The 14,040-nt window shown below is 34.5% G+C and overlaps 1 long non-coding RNA gene across 2 annotated transcripts in view; it reads left to right on the top strand.

The window, feature by feature from the left end:
• LOC108396155 (uncharacterized) overlaps positions 1 to 14,040 on the top strand; it is a 69,067-nt gene that overhangs the window by 13,672 nt on the left and 41,355 nt on the right. For both annotated transcript variants that reach the window (XR_001852877.3, XR_001852876.3), the window contains exon 6: positions 6,003 to 6,115. This is a non-coding gene — a long non-coding RNA (uncharacterized lncRNA). The remainder of the gene's footprint in view (positions 1 to 6,002; positions 6,116 to 14,040) is intronic.

The following is a 14,040-nucleotide window of genomic DNA, read 5'->3' as shown; positions in this document are numbered from 1 at the left end:
AGATTTGTAAACATGGATGTATATATTGCTCATTTGTATACAAAGAAATGAACAGAAAGGGTAAACAGAAACAAACAGAAGGAATAAACTACAAATGAAAGAAAATGGTTTCCTGTAGGAGATGGGTGGAAATAGGTTGAAAATGATGGAGAGATTAAAATGACAGAGAATGGATACAAGAAAATGGTATTTAATATAAACACGTGAGATATAATTATCTGAGATGCATTTTTAAATCAGTCACTCTGGCTGCTTATTAGCTTATTAGCAGCTTTAAAGAGGGATTTCTTTATGGGAAGCTTTAAAACTAGAGGCTGAAGGAATTTTTTGGATTATCTGTGTATTTGATATCATCCTTGATAATCAAGAACTCTTCATCAGGAACAGGTAAAACTGTAAGTCAGAAGTCAGCTTCTATAAAGCTGGCCTTACATAGTTCAGATATTTCTAGAAACTTAATTTATCATATGATCTTATAGCCACTTTTATAAATTGATTATACTGTGGACCAATTTTTTAAATTTATTTATTTTTAGAACTACAATATGTTGTAGTTTTATGCTAGTGTTTGATTAAAAAAGGAGATTTTTTAATTAAAATATTGTTTCCTTCATCCAATCTCCAGAGGCATAGTAACATGCACAGTTAATTTTGAGGTAGAGTCCAAAAAAAGAAAAAAAAATCGAGCAATTGCTTCTAAATGTCTATTCTATTCTAGGTAAAAGAGAGAAAATTTCTGAGAGGAGAATGTTATTGAGAAGGATTTCTAAATAAAGATTGTCAGGCCAGTGGTAAAAATTACAGGAATCATTTTGAACTAGTTTTACTCCTTTTGGAATTTAAAAATCAAGCCGCTAAAATTAACAGTTGCAGTGTTAACAGTGAATGCCTGTTAAGTTGAAGCAGTTAATCACCAGGAACAGCATATTAAAACTGTTAATTTGTAGGTTTGAAACTTCTTTTTAATTAGAGCTGTAGGAAAAGTTTCTTCTTCAAAGTAAACCTGAGATCTCATGGCTTGCTATTCTGCCTGTGAAATTTCACAAAGAAAAGACCTTTTAGAGGGGAGGGTCCAGGTGAGATGGGGAAATTCGAGGGCTTGAGTTTAGTGCTTGTTTTTTCTTGGTCTTTAAAAATAGCCTATAACTGCATGGCATTGTTTTTGATTTCTGAAGGTGACTGAAGCTACTGGATTGGGTAAGCATTCTGCAGAATGTGTGTGGTTCTACCCACCTGACATAAATATTTAAAAAGAAAGCAAGAAGACGACATTTCTAGACACAATATCTAAAAAGCTACTATCACAGTGGCAGCTTTCTGGAAAAAAGGGGGTTGTTGATAACCATTTATTTGCTATCAGTAGGTTCCAGAGGCCAGCTTCTCTGACCAATACCTCTGTGATTGTAGTGTTACTGGAGGGAGGTTGGTAAAAATGCAGATTCTCTGGCCATTATGAGAATCGGATTCAGTCAGTTTGCAGTTAGCCAGGGATCTCTTTTTTCAGTGTGCATCCTAGGAATTGTTAATTCATGCACTTCAGAGATTGACTTTGAGATGGGCTTTCATTGACTCACATCCTCAACATTACTTTTAGCCTCTGATTTTGGTGAGCTCTCTGTGTAAATGAGGAGCAGCAAAAGTCAAAGGGCACTAGAGAAATGACATTCATCAATAAATGAAAAATCACAAGTATTATGGAATTTATAAGTACCAATGAACATTATTATTGAAAACAGCAATAAGCAAAAGAAATGAAGCAATTTCTAATGTAGTAATGTTTATATCAACTAATTAAATAAAACACTTGTAGTGAAAATGGGCAACCAGAACCCAACCACAAACAAACCATCAACCAGGAACATTTACATCAGACTTTCTCATGCTGTTGAGTCCTAACAGCCTAATATGGACTTCATTCCCCAAAAGTTTCCCTATGTGCCTTTGTAACTCCTCCCCACCTTGTTCGTTTTTAAAATGTCTGTAGAATCTATAGTGATCTCTTCTTTCATTACTGTTTTAAAAATTTGTGTCTCTTTTATTCTCCATAGATTTAGTATAACTAGACATTTACTAATTTTATTGATCTTTTCTAAGAATCAACTTTTGAGGCCATGGATATTTTTTCCAATTGAATTATGTTTTCTATTTCTTTTATTTATTTCTTTTTTTGTATTTGAAATACAGTTATTTCTTAAGGTGGAAGTTTAGACCAATCATTTTTACATCATTCTTTTCTAATTTAAGTTATAAATGCTATAGATATCCCTCTGAACACTTCTTTAGTTACATTTCATAATTATGGAATGTTTTGTTTTGGGAAAATCAAATTTAGCCTTCATTTAGAGCTAATGCATCTCCACTTCCTCATGTGGGCTCCTGTGTCTCTACTTAATTCCCTATAAAGTCAGTGAGGTTTCTCCATTCTGGCTTGGGAGGAACTTAAGTGATTGCCGACTCTGTTTGCTCTGGGAATTGTTTTCCATTCAGCAACACTATTAAATGTCCTTTCCTCACAAATCATTCTTATCCAACAGAGTTAGGTTTTGCCCTCTGCATGTACAGACTTGCATTCAGACAGAGCTTCAACGGGACCCCTATGCAGATTTCTGGACCTCTTTCCCTGCCTAGTCTATGCTTGGTGAATGAATAAAAACAGATAATAACTCTAATGGCTCACTGTAGACATTTGGTTGCTTATTAGCATAGCATGAAACTTACAGAGAAAAATAATATTTTGAATTAATTTGCCTCATGGGAAAAGAAATGGTACTTATTTCTAGAAGATCAAAAATATCTTTTCTACTTTACCAGAGCACACAGATTGAACTTAATAAAAGAGCAGCAAAAGAGAAAAAAATCCTTGTTATTCTAAAGCAGTTAATTTTGCCCCATTGTGTTAAATATTTATAAACAGTGCTGATCAGCATACTACCAGGCAGTGAAATACAGTATCAAACTATTATAAAAACCTCTAATATAGATTAAACATCTTTTCCTTATCTTAAGAATTTTATGCATACATTATCTTCAACAGATACTCAAACCTCATAAATAGATGCTACAGCCTGAACTCATTTTATTGTCCAAATTAGGAAGAATATGATTCCTGTATCTAAGGTTAAAGGTAAGAAAATAGATCTTTTTGCCAAAAACTTTTAAAGAACTTTTTAGATATGGAGTGATTTGCACATGCATGTAAACCATAAACTAAACATATGCCTTTTGAACTTACTGCTATAAACATCTTTCAATTGCCTGAAAAGCACATTTTACAAAACTTCACAAATTCTTCTATTCTGCTAAGAAGCAATAGAGATTTTTGATACACATTTGGTTGTTACCATTCATGCATCTTAGAGAACATTAACACGATAAAATGCATTGAACTCAAACAATGCTGTCCATAATTTGTATTTAATTTAATAAAATATTAGAAGCTATGTTGATTCTGATCATGATGAGGGTTATAATGAAGAAATGCAAAGGCTCCCGTTGGAATAACATATGAAGATTACTGCGTAAATCTCTAGCTACTGTATGTATCAAGTATGGATATATAATTAAAGTCCCATTACAATATCCTCAGAGGAGAGCAAGCTGGTCATAAAAAAACGAAGTGACCATTTACTTTTTCTCTTCAAGAGTCTGGCACTGCTGATGCTATCAAATCTGTAGAGTTTCATTCTTACATATATTTGAACTTGTCCTTCACCCCACAAAATGTCTCCCTTTCTCCACAGACTCTGTCTACTTAAATGCTAGGTAAAGCAAGAGCTCAGTATAGTCCTAAACATTTGCATAAACCCTGCCCATAGTATCACTCTGTGATACTTATTCGTGGCCTCAATGTCTTAGAGTGAAGAAATTTTCCAGTCCTTACATAGCAGAAAATCTAAATATTGCAAAACAGGAGATCGTAATTGACCTTAAAATTCATGCATCCCTAACACATTCTTTCTTCCTTTTATATCCTAGCTCTCTAGTCTACCAAGGCTAAGCAAGTTATGAACATATGAGACCATGTGACTTAACTCCAGATAGATCTAGATTCAAATCTCATGCACATGGTTAGTATTGTATAATATTTGGTAAGTTATATCAATGAAATCTTACTTTAGTTATTGATACTCTTATTTTCATAAGATTATGAAAATTAAAAGTAAGTCATACATACCTGGAACAAAATAGGAATTCATTACATGAATATAGTATTAAAGTAAGTTTTGGTAAACTGGATGGCTTTGGAGTTAGTCAAGTCCAAGCAGAACAGACAGAAAAAATAGTTTCCTGGAGAAGTTAAAATGTGTTCTAATCCTAAAGAGATTTTGGCACTGGGCAGTCAGTATCATGGATACTACCTGTAAGAAAGTGGTTTTCACATTTTCATTTGAGCTTTTACCTTTAGAGCTCCAGGATTATTCCTTACTGCTATCCTCTTTTTGAGAGTGGGCTATCTCTTCTTTTTAGAGGACTTGTCTCTATGGATTTATGGAATTACATTTCTCCCTAGAGATTTTAATTTTTATCAGTTTTTGTCTGGTTTATTAATTTTTTTCCTTCAATAGATTGACAAGATACTCCAAGGTACAGAACGTTCTTACACTAAGAAAGGTCATCCATGATGTCCCCATCTCTTTTTAGATAGAATAGCACTCATGCCAGGGAATAATTCAGATTCTTTCACACTACAAAATATTTCAAGTAGATGGAAAGTACACAAAGCCATGATGCTTTCAGTTGCCAATGGTATGGGTTCAGGCAGGATCGTTCCATCTTCTATGCCTTCTTCACCATTTCTCACATCTGCTCTACTCCTGGACTTCATGCTTTCTAGGACATAATTTCTGTTTGTGTGTCATTCCCTAAATACACATCTCTGTCGCAACTTCAAGATATTTTATCTTTTACAGCAATTTTATGAAACATAGAATTTGTTCTTGAAACTAAATTACCATTTTTACATCAGTTGCTTAGAGAATGTTTCTTGCAATATACCTCATTCCCACAAAATAAAATAGCAATTATTTAAGTGACCTCTGTGATAGCTTTTAGTTGTGAGCATATTTAAGGGGAAACAAAACCCAACAGAATTTCATAGATTGAGATAATTTGTATTCACTATAATTTGCCATATTATAAGGCTGACAAATAATTAATAATATTAGAACTAAGGGAAAATGTTATTTTAAGAGCTCACTTCCAGAATTTTTCTCAGGTAGAAAATTTGTCTCTTTTGAGACATACTTTAATGTGCTTATTTGGTATGAAGATGAGGCTATCTGGGTATATGCTTAAGGACTGAGATGAGACCAAAAAAAGTAGCTAGAAAAACATATCCCTGCCAATACACAAGTATGACGAGTATGATTTTGGATAAGCGGTTGTGGTCTAACAAGGTTGGGATGGTAGAAGACGAACCAAGTATCCTGGCAGGCTGGGATTCTGCATGGCGGGAGGAGTTGTGTGAAGCTTCTGAGGAAAGGAATGGCGAAGGAATTTTTAAGAATGTGAATTAGTGATATTAGTACCGTTAATATGCTGCACACCCAGCAATGCAATGTCATTTCTGTTAGGTCAAAAACAATGCAGATGTTTCCCTCACTACAAGTCTTACTGCTACTCCTTTATGGATGGGAGAAACGTTGGGATCTAATGGAATGAAGAAACATGGAGACAGGCACAGGCGCGAGGGAATCGTAGACTGGGTGTGGGCACCTGAAGCACAGAAGCACCCTGAAGAAACAGAAACTCCCACCAGTCTAAAAATAAATGATAAATCTCCAGATATTGGAAGAAACACTAATTTTTTCACTTAAGAAATTTCAGTCACACTTAATCAAAATGTCCCAAACCAGAATGTCTTGGTTGAAATACAAAAAGTAACTAAGAATACCTTTGTCTGAGATGGTTGTAACATATAAATTTGACCTCTCTGACTATATTTGCAGAAGTCCCCCCTTATGTGTGGTTTTGCTTTCCATGTCTCACTTACCTGCGGTCAGGAAGCAGATGATCCTCTTTCTTCATGTCAGAAGGCCTAACCTGACGTCACAAAGCCCACATCATCCACCTCACTTCCTCTCTTCACGTGGACGTTTGCATCAGTATGAGAAGGGTGAGTTTATAAGATATTTTGAGAGAGAGAGAAACCAAATTCACATAACTTTTATTATGGTATTTGTTGTAATTGTTCTATTTTATTATTAGCGGTTGATCTCTTACTGTGCCTTATTTATTTATTTATTTATTTATTTATTTATTTATTTATTTATTTATTTATTTATTTTTTGCAAGAGCATTTATTGGGTAGCCAGCATGCTGGGGTCTCACATGCGCAGGTGGAGACCTGTGCCTAATTTATTAATTAAACTTTATCATATGTATTGTAAGTGCATAGGAAAAAACATAGTATATATACAGTTCAGTACTCTATGTGGTTTCAGGCATCCACTGGGGGGTCTTGGAACCTATGACCGCTGGATAAGAGGGGACTACTGTAATAAAGCCTCCCATTAATTAATTTTAAGCCTTGTGGTGAAAAGTAACTGTGCAATTGTGTTATTAGGCCATGCTGTGGACACTTGAATACTGTGGACCTGAAATAACTGCATTCTACAAGTCAAATGAACATCCAGGCACTGTATTTACAGATATAGTTGTCTTTGTATTAATAAGTAAATGTAGGTAACTTTGCTAACGGTAGTGACATATACTCTGTATCCATAAAGACTGTCCTTCATCTTAGAGACACAGTTATTAACAAGGACTGTCTGGTCTGCAACCACCTTTCAGAAACTCCGTACCTCTACATCTCAGCTTTCCCCTAAGATTCATATTTTTATTTGCAGCTTTTAACTCAACACCCCTAAAATTGAAATCAGGTCTCCGCCTTGGTTCCCTCAAGTTCCCAGATTTCTAATCATGCTGATAACACCACCATCTACTCCTTTACTAAATCACTGGACACCCTCTCTATTTCCCTCACCACCCCTGTCATCTCCATCACAGGTGGTTCTGGAGTCCGAAAGCATTTTTTTGTCCTCTCCTTTGTCACTACATCAGTTCACAATTTCTAACTTCACCTCACCTCCAGTCTCTCCAATTCACCCTCTTCATGATCATGTAGAACATAAATCGATTATGTTACTCTCCTCAAATATATCTTTGAAATGATTGTCTTTTCACTATAACAATAAGAAACACTTTTAAAGAGTCTATCTTTAGTAATGTTTACCAGTCGAATTTTTTTATTAAGGTATTATTGATATACACTCTTATGTTTTACAAGAAAAATAATGTGGTTATTACATTCACCCTTATTATCGAGTCCCCCCATACCCCGTTGCAGTCACTGTCCATCAGTGCAGTAAGATGCCACAGAGTCCCTATTTGTCTTCTCTGAGCTACACTGATTTCCCTGTGACCCACTACACACCATGTGCACTAATCATGATACCCCACAATCCCCTTCTCCCTCCCTACCTACATGCCTTCCCCTCCCCCTCCCTTTTGGTAACCACTAGTCCCTTCTTGGAGTCTCTGAGTCTGCTGCTATTTTGTTCCTTCAGTTTTGCTTTGTTGTTATACTCCACAAATGAGGGAAATCATTTTGTACCTGTCTTTCTCTGCCTGGCTTATTTAACTGAGCATAATACCCTTCAGCTCCATCCATGTTGTTGCAAATGGTAGTTCTTTTTCATGGCTGAATAGTATTCCATTGTGTATATGTACCACATCTTCTTTATCCATTCATCTACTGACACCAGTTAGGATGGCCAACATCGAAAAGACTAGGAACAACAAATGCTGGCAAGGATGCGGAGAAAGGGGAACCCTCCTACACTGCTGGTGGGAATGTAAATTAGTTCAGCCATTGTGGAAAGCAGTATGGAGGTTCCTCAAAAAACTAAAAATAGAAATACCAGCTTATCTTTTTAACCTTCTCATATAATACTTCCCCAAACATCCTTTACACTTTAAACATATAAAATTTCTCTCACCCCAAGCACAACATATTTATTTTTACTTCTATATTATACCTTGACATTCTTCTCTCCCTCTACTGTTGGAATCACTACTTATTCTTTAACACTGAGTTAAAATGTCACTACCCCTCTAAAAGAAGGTATACATTCCATTAGCAATAAAAAAATAGCTGCCACTGATTAATATATTAAATTTAGAATCAATTAGAATCTACAAATCTCCCAAATGACAATTGACATTAAATAGATTTAGTTGTTTGACACCAATTCATGGCACATTAAAGAGTGAAATGACTGGCTAGAAAAACTCCATGTATTTCAAAGGATGACACCTCACTACAGCAAGGACATGAACACTTATGTCAGGCAGTTAGTATCCTTTAATTTATATGAGCAAAAGTTGAGAAGAAGATTAATGACTTCACTCTGGAAGTGCATGCTTAAAAGAAAGGATTTTTAAACAGCTTTGCAGGGTCAGCAGAGCACTGTAGGCTAAGGATATGCCTGAGGAAGACTGAGGTCATGTAGCCAGTTGCACTAGGGAATATTTGCATTTGGCTAAAGACTTACCTTCAATAGAAAACATCCCACATGAAGAAGATTCAAGCAATAAAAGGAAATCTTAGTATGCCCCACAAAGACTAAAAGACTAGACAGGAATTTTCCATCAAGAAAGTGAAAGAAAACCAGCTGACCAAAAACATTGCTGCAGAGAGTAGATACACAACAGGGACATCGGTGAAAAGGGAGGCCTGAGCCAACGAAACAAAGGGCAGCATAAGCTTAACTCTGAAACAAATTAGGTATTTCTGCCAAGAAGTAGTTTTTAAAAAAAGAAAAAATTTTTTTTCTAGATAGACAAGATATATAGAGAGAATAGCTTTTCTAAGTTTTAAGGGAGCCAAACTTTGAACAGATGAGGTGGGTGGAGGAGATCATAGCCCAACAAAAGATCAGAGCGAGAAGAAAATTTATACCTAACTTCTTCCAAACCCATTATTTTGCAAATGAGAAAAACTGATGCCCAGAGACTGTAAGATCTTGCTCTGATTCACACTCCAGTGCCCCATGAGGATTGATACCTTTATACCTAAAGAATGCAATGTACTTCTGGAACACTTCCCTCCATGATCATGAGTGGACCACTTCTTGTATGAATATTATTTTTGCCTCTTAAGGTATAGCTATCTTAATGAGGTGTAGAAAATTTGAGAATTAAGCCACAAAATTGTTTTCTAGATTAAAATGTCCTCTTTCTTGACCTTCACTAATGTATCTAGCTGTCTGAGGACACTCCTTAGGGGTGAAATTTAAGGTTAATATTTATCCTATGAGTAGGGACAAGAGAGAGTGGAGAGTCAGTGTTGTAAGAAATTTTCTTTTTTCTTTCTTATAGCTGATATCAATAAAGAAAAATTTATATGCCTCAAAACATGTTACACTTGCAAGTCAGAGGATTCATGTATCATTGCTTATTTCTTTTTGCTCTCTTAAAGAGAGCAAAGTTTTTTTTTCCTTTTTTAATGTATCAGTGTTTTCTGTGTTTTATGGATCAGTAAAAGAGTTTAGGTCTATAGCTGGGCATAAGCTTAAAAGAGAAGCTGCATTGCTACTACCTTATAAAGTATTAGATAATAAAAAAAGGTAATTAAAATATAAATCTCTATAATCTGGAGGGTTAATGAATTATTCCATCACTAATTAGATACATTAAGAGTTTAAGTCTCTGTCCTTTGTGTTAACAGATTTACCATTTTATGACTAGAAGGAATGTATGGAAGACATATTTATTAATATTAAAACTGACACCAATCATGAAGGAATAAAAATTACAACAGTTCTAGAGTTAATATCTAAGATGATCTTGTCAGGTTGAAACACAGGGCCAAGTATTTAGCAAGATGAAATTGAAAAGGAATGAATATAAAATATTGCATTTAGATTTTTAAAAAAATCAAACAGGTGGCGTTTCAAAGAAACTAAGTTTTCACTTTGAAAGTTTTGAAACACTTTATTTTTTAACTGAACTTTTAAGTGTTGGTTTCCATATTAATTGCCTTATGGTTAAGGATGTGCTTTATGGGTAATCTTTGCTTTGAAATTATACTCTTGTATAAAAATATGTTGAGGTTAAGGATGTCTTTATCTGCTTGATTTATCAGTGCCTAGTGAGATTGTAATGCTTGCAATTTTTTTTTTAATTTTTTCATTTTGGTATCATTGATATACAATTACATAAGCAACATTGTGGCTACTAAATTCCCTCCATTATCAAGTCCCTTCCACCTACATTATGTGTGCTAATTGTAATGCCCCTTATTCCTGTTATCCCTCCCTTCCTATGACAACCCCTGCCACCCCCACTAGGTCCCTTTCCCTTTGGCAACTGTTAGTCCATTCTTGGGTTCTGTGAGTCTGCTGCTGTTTCGTTCCTTCAGTTTTTGCTTTGTTCTTATACTCCACAGATGAGTGAAATCATTTGGTACTTGTCTTTCTCTGCCTGGCTTATTTTACTGAGCATAATTCCCTCTAGCTCCATCCATCTTGTTGCAAATGGTAGGATTTGTTTTCTTCTTATGGCTGAATAATATTCCATTGTGTATATGTACCACATTTTCTTTATCCATTCATCTACTGATGAACACTTAGGTTGCTTCCATTTCTTGGCTATTGTAAATAGTGCTGTGATAAACATAGGGGTGCATATGTCTTTTTGAAACTGGGATCCTACATTCTTAGGGTAAATTACTAGGAGTGGAATTCCTGGGTCAAATGGTATTTTTATTTTTAGTTTTTTGAGGAACCTCCATACTGATTTCCACAATGGTTGAACTAGTTTACATTTCCACCAGCAATGCTTGCAATTGTGATTAATTTTTTTGACTGTGCCGTTTACATAACATTTCATAATCTTCTTTTGATTATTATGCCAGATATGTATTTATCTATGTTAATACTTTTGTCTTAATTTTTAATTTTGTCTATTATTCTAGTGATATAATAGTGTTCTTCTAAGAAGTTTTTGTTTGCTACATCTTTGCCCCTTTCTTTATTTGGGACATTTCAGTGTAGTTTTCTTTGTGATGTGTCTCTTAAAAATAGACAGTAGCTAGATAAGTTTTTTTCTATCAGAAAAGTCATTGTGCTTTGGCAGGTGTATATAATTCTTTAACATTTTTTGTTATGATACAGTTTTATCTTTTCCCACCATTTTATTCTGTTTTATGTTTACTTTTTTTCTCCTCTGCTACTATTAAATTAATACTATTGTCTACAACCCATCTTCTTCTTTTATCCATTTACTGGGTTGCAAGCTATAATATGTAATATATGTAAGTTAAAATATACATATATTTTTAGAATACAATTTTAATATAAATTCTTGACATATTTATCTCAGAAAGTCAATTATTTAACATTTTTTACTTCCTCCTAATACGGAAGTAAACCTTGCCATGCTTAATCTACCTATTACAACTACCATCCCAATCAACACAACTTAATATGTTAGAATTTTTATTTTACTTTTTCAAACTCAGGAAATAGTCATTTTTGCAGCCTGTATGTGAAATTTAAAGTTAATCAAATTTACTGACATCATTTGTCATACCCTGTGTTCCTGTTCTCACATGCCATGCATGCTGAGTTCACTTATTTTTTTAAACAACGGTGCTCTTAAATTATTTGAGCAACTTAGGGTACTAATTCTTTCTGTTATGACATCTTGAATAATACTGATTTAGCCCCCTTCAAATAATAATTAAGTTGGTTGTAAAGCATAAGTTGGTTAGCTTCACCTTTTCATGGCTGTACAGATTTAGGAAAGTCTCTTAACTTCTCAGGGCCTCAATTTCCTATTTTTATAATGTTAATAATAGTAACTATCTCATAAGAGAGACAAATTATTTAGAACATGGACTAAGTCCAATGTAGTAGGTAACTATCATTACTTGAAGCAACTCCATCATTTTCTTTCGGTAATTACTGTTGCTTGTAATACCCATTTGTTTACATTTTTATTAATTTTATTTTATTTTATTTATTCCTTTCTAGTGGATTTTAATTTTATTTCTTTTGTCTTCATTTTCTCTAATTTTACTATAATGTTTCTTAATATAGATTTACTTTTTCTTTTTTAAAAAATGCAGCTCAGTACTTGAACTTTTAGACTGGAAATTCTTGTCTCCCTTTAAGTCTAGAAAACTCTCTCAGCAATTATTCTTCAACTATATACTTCCATTATTTCTGCCATTCCTTATTCCAAATATCCTATTAGGCAAAGTCTAGTACTTCTCAGTCTATCTTTCAAGTCTCCTCAATGTTCTTTTGCACTTAGAAAAATCTTACCATGCTTTTTTCAAACTCTTTATGGTTTGTCTTTAGAAAGCCTTAGTAATAACTTCCAGTTTAGTCACTTCCATGTTACAATGTTCACTCTAAATTTTATCCTAATTTTTTTATAAATGTACAATTTTATTTTAAATTAATACATGTCTATTAACCTTTTATAGTTTAATTTCTGTCTGTATTGCAAATTTTTGTACTTTTTATGGAAGTCATGTCTTCATTTTATTTTACTGGCTATAATAAAACACTTATTTTATGCTTTCTTAAAATGTTTGCATGAAATTGTTTTTCACTGCAGTGATTCGTGTTCTGCTTGTCATTTTTGGCATTATATTTTTTCATTTTTAGCATTTTTGTTTGCAATGGTTCTACAGTTGTTTCTACTATCCCTTCAGGCTGCTTTTCCTTAACCAGACCTTGTAACTCCAGTGCAGGTTTCCTATTGTCTTGGGCTGTTATTGGGAAGGTTGTAGAGCTATGCACAGAGCCATCAAGCGTGCTTTTTCAGATTCTGATGGAAAGGGATTCTCTATATTTTCTTTTGCTTCTCTACTTCCTCTGTGTGTGTGTGTGTGTGTGTGTGTTTTAACTCATTTCTTATGTAGAGATTAGAGACAGATTTTATTTTTCCTCATAGTTGAGGGTGGGGGTTGGGGTGCAGGAGAAGTACAAATTCAGTCCCAGGTTCTAAGACATTAGCCTGGCTTCAGCCCTCTGTTTTAAATACTTTCAGATCATCTTGCTTTCAAGTACTCTTTAGTGCATATAAGCCAAACTGTCTGAATATCCCTCCCTGTTCTTAGTTGTAGAGTCCCTTCTTTCTTGACAGCTGTTTAATTTTCCATCTCTTCTCTGGCTGTTATAACATGATTTTGTTGTAGTCTACCTGGGTCATTTTGATTATTTATTTTTAAAAGTTTATCTGGCATTCTGATATTTAGAGGTAAAGAGGTTTCAAGGCATAAACTTTACTCACTAGAACACCTTCTCCAAAAGTAAGGATATAAGGATATAATATGAATAATGATCTCAATTATTAGAAGCATGAATATCTTGACAGTGTCAAGGAAATAATCTAGTGGTAAGGTATGACTTTTGTCATTTCACCCAAAGGTCACAGTCTTCATCTATGTAACAGTGTGATTTGTTCTTCTTCCCTAATAAATGTGGAAATGGAAAGTGCTTATTTCACCATACTAGTCAGCAACAGCAATATGTGTTGAGAACTTATTACGTGCCACACAGTGTTCCATGTTGTAAAATGAAGTAATGCATTTGATCCTCACAAAAATAGTGGCACACATCTCATCATTACCCTTCTTTTAAAGATAAAAAATAAGGTGCAAAATGGTTAAGTACCTTCCAAATGTCACTCAGCCAGGAATGACACAAGAGATGTTTGAGCTTGTGTGAGCTGGGGCTTTTAGTCTTAACTAGTATTCTATGCTGCCTCTCAGTGATTATGGTGGACTGGTGGACACATTCTAAGGCCACCCACAATGGTTCACAAATTGTATAATCCCCTTGAGTGAGAGCAAGATCTGTGACTTGCTTCTAACCAATAGAATATGGCAAAGTTGGTACACTGCATGATTTGTCATGTTATATTAGACACTCTCCTACTGGACTAGAGCAACACTTTTCTATTGATTTCAAACAAACAAGCTGTTAAGATGTGAACTGCCGGTGGAGAAGGCCACATAAAAGG

This window comes from Manis javanica, chromosome 2, assembly GCF_040802235.1.
Source record: "Manis javanica isolate MJ-LG chromosome 2, MJ_LKY, whole genome shotgun sequence".
Taxonomy (NCBI): Eukaryota; Metazoa; Chordata; class Mammalia; order Pholidota; family Manidae; genus Manis; species Manis javanica.
This window is presented reverse-complemented; position numbering and strand designations above follow the sequence as displayed.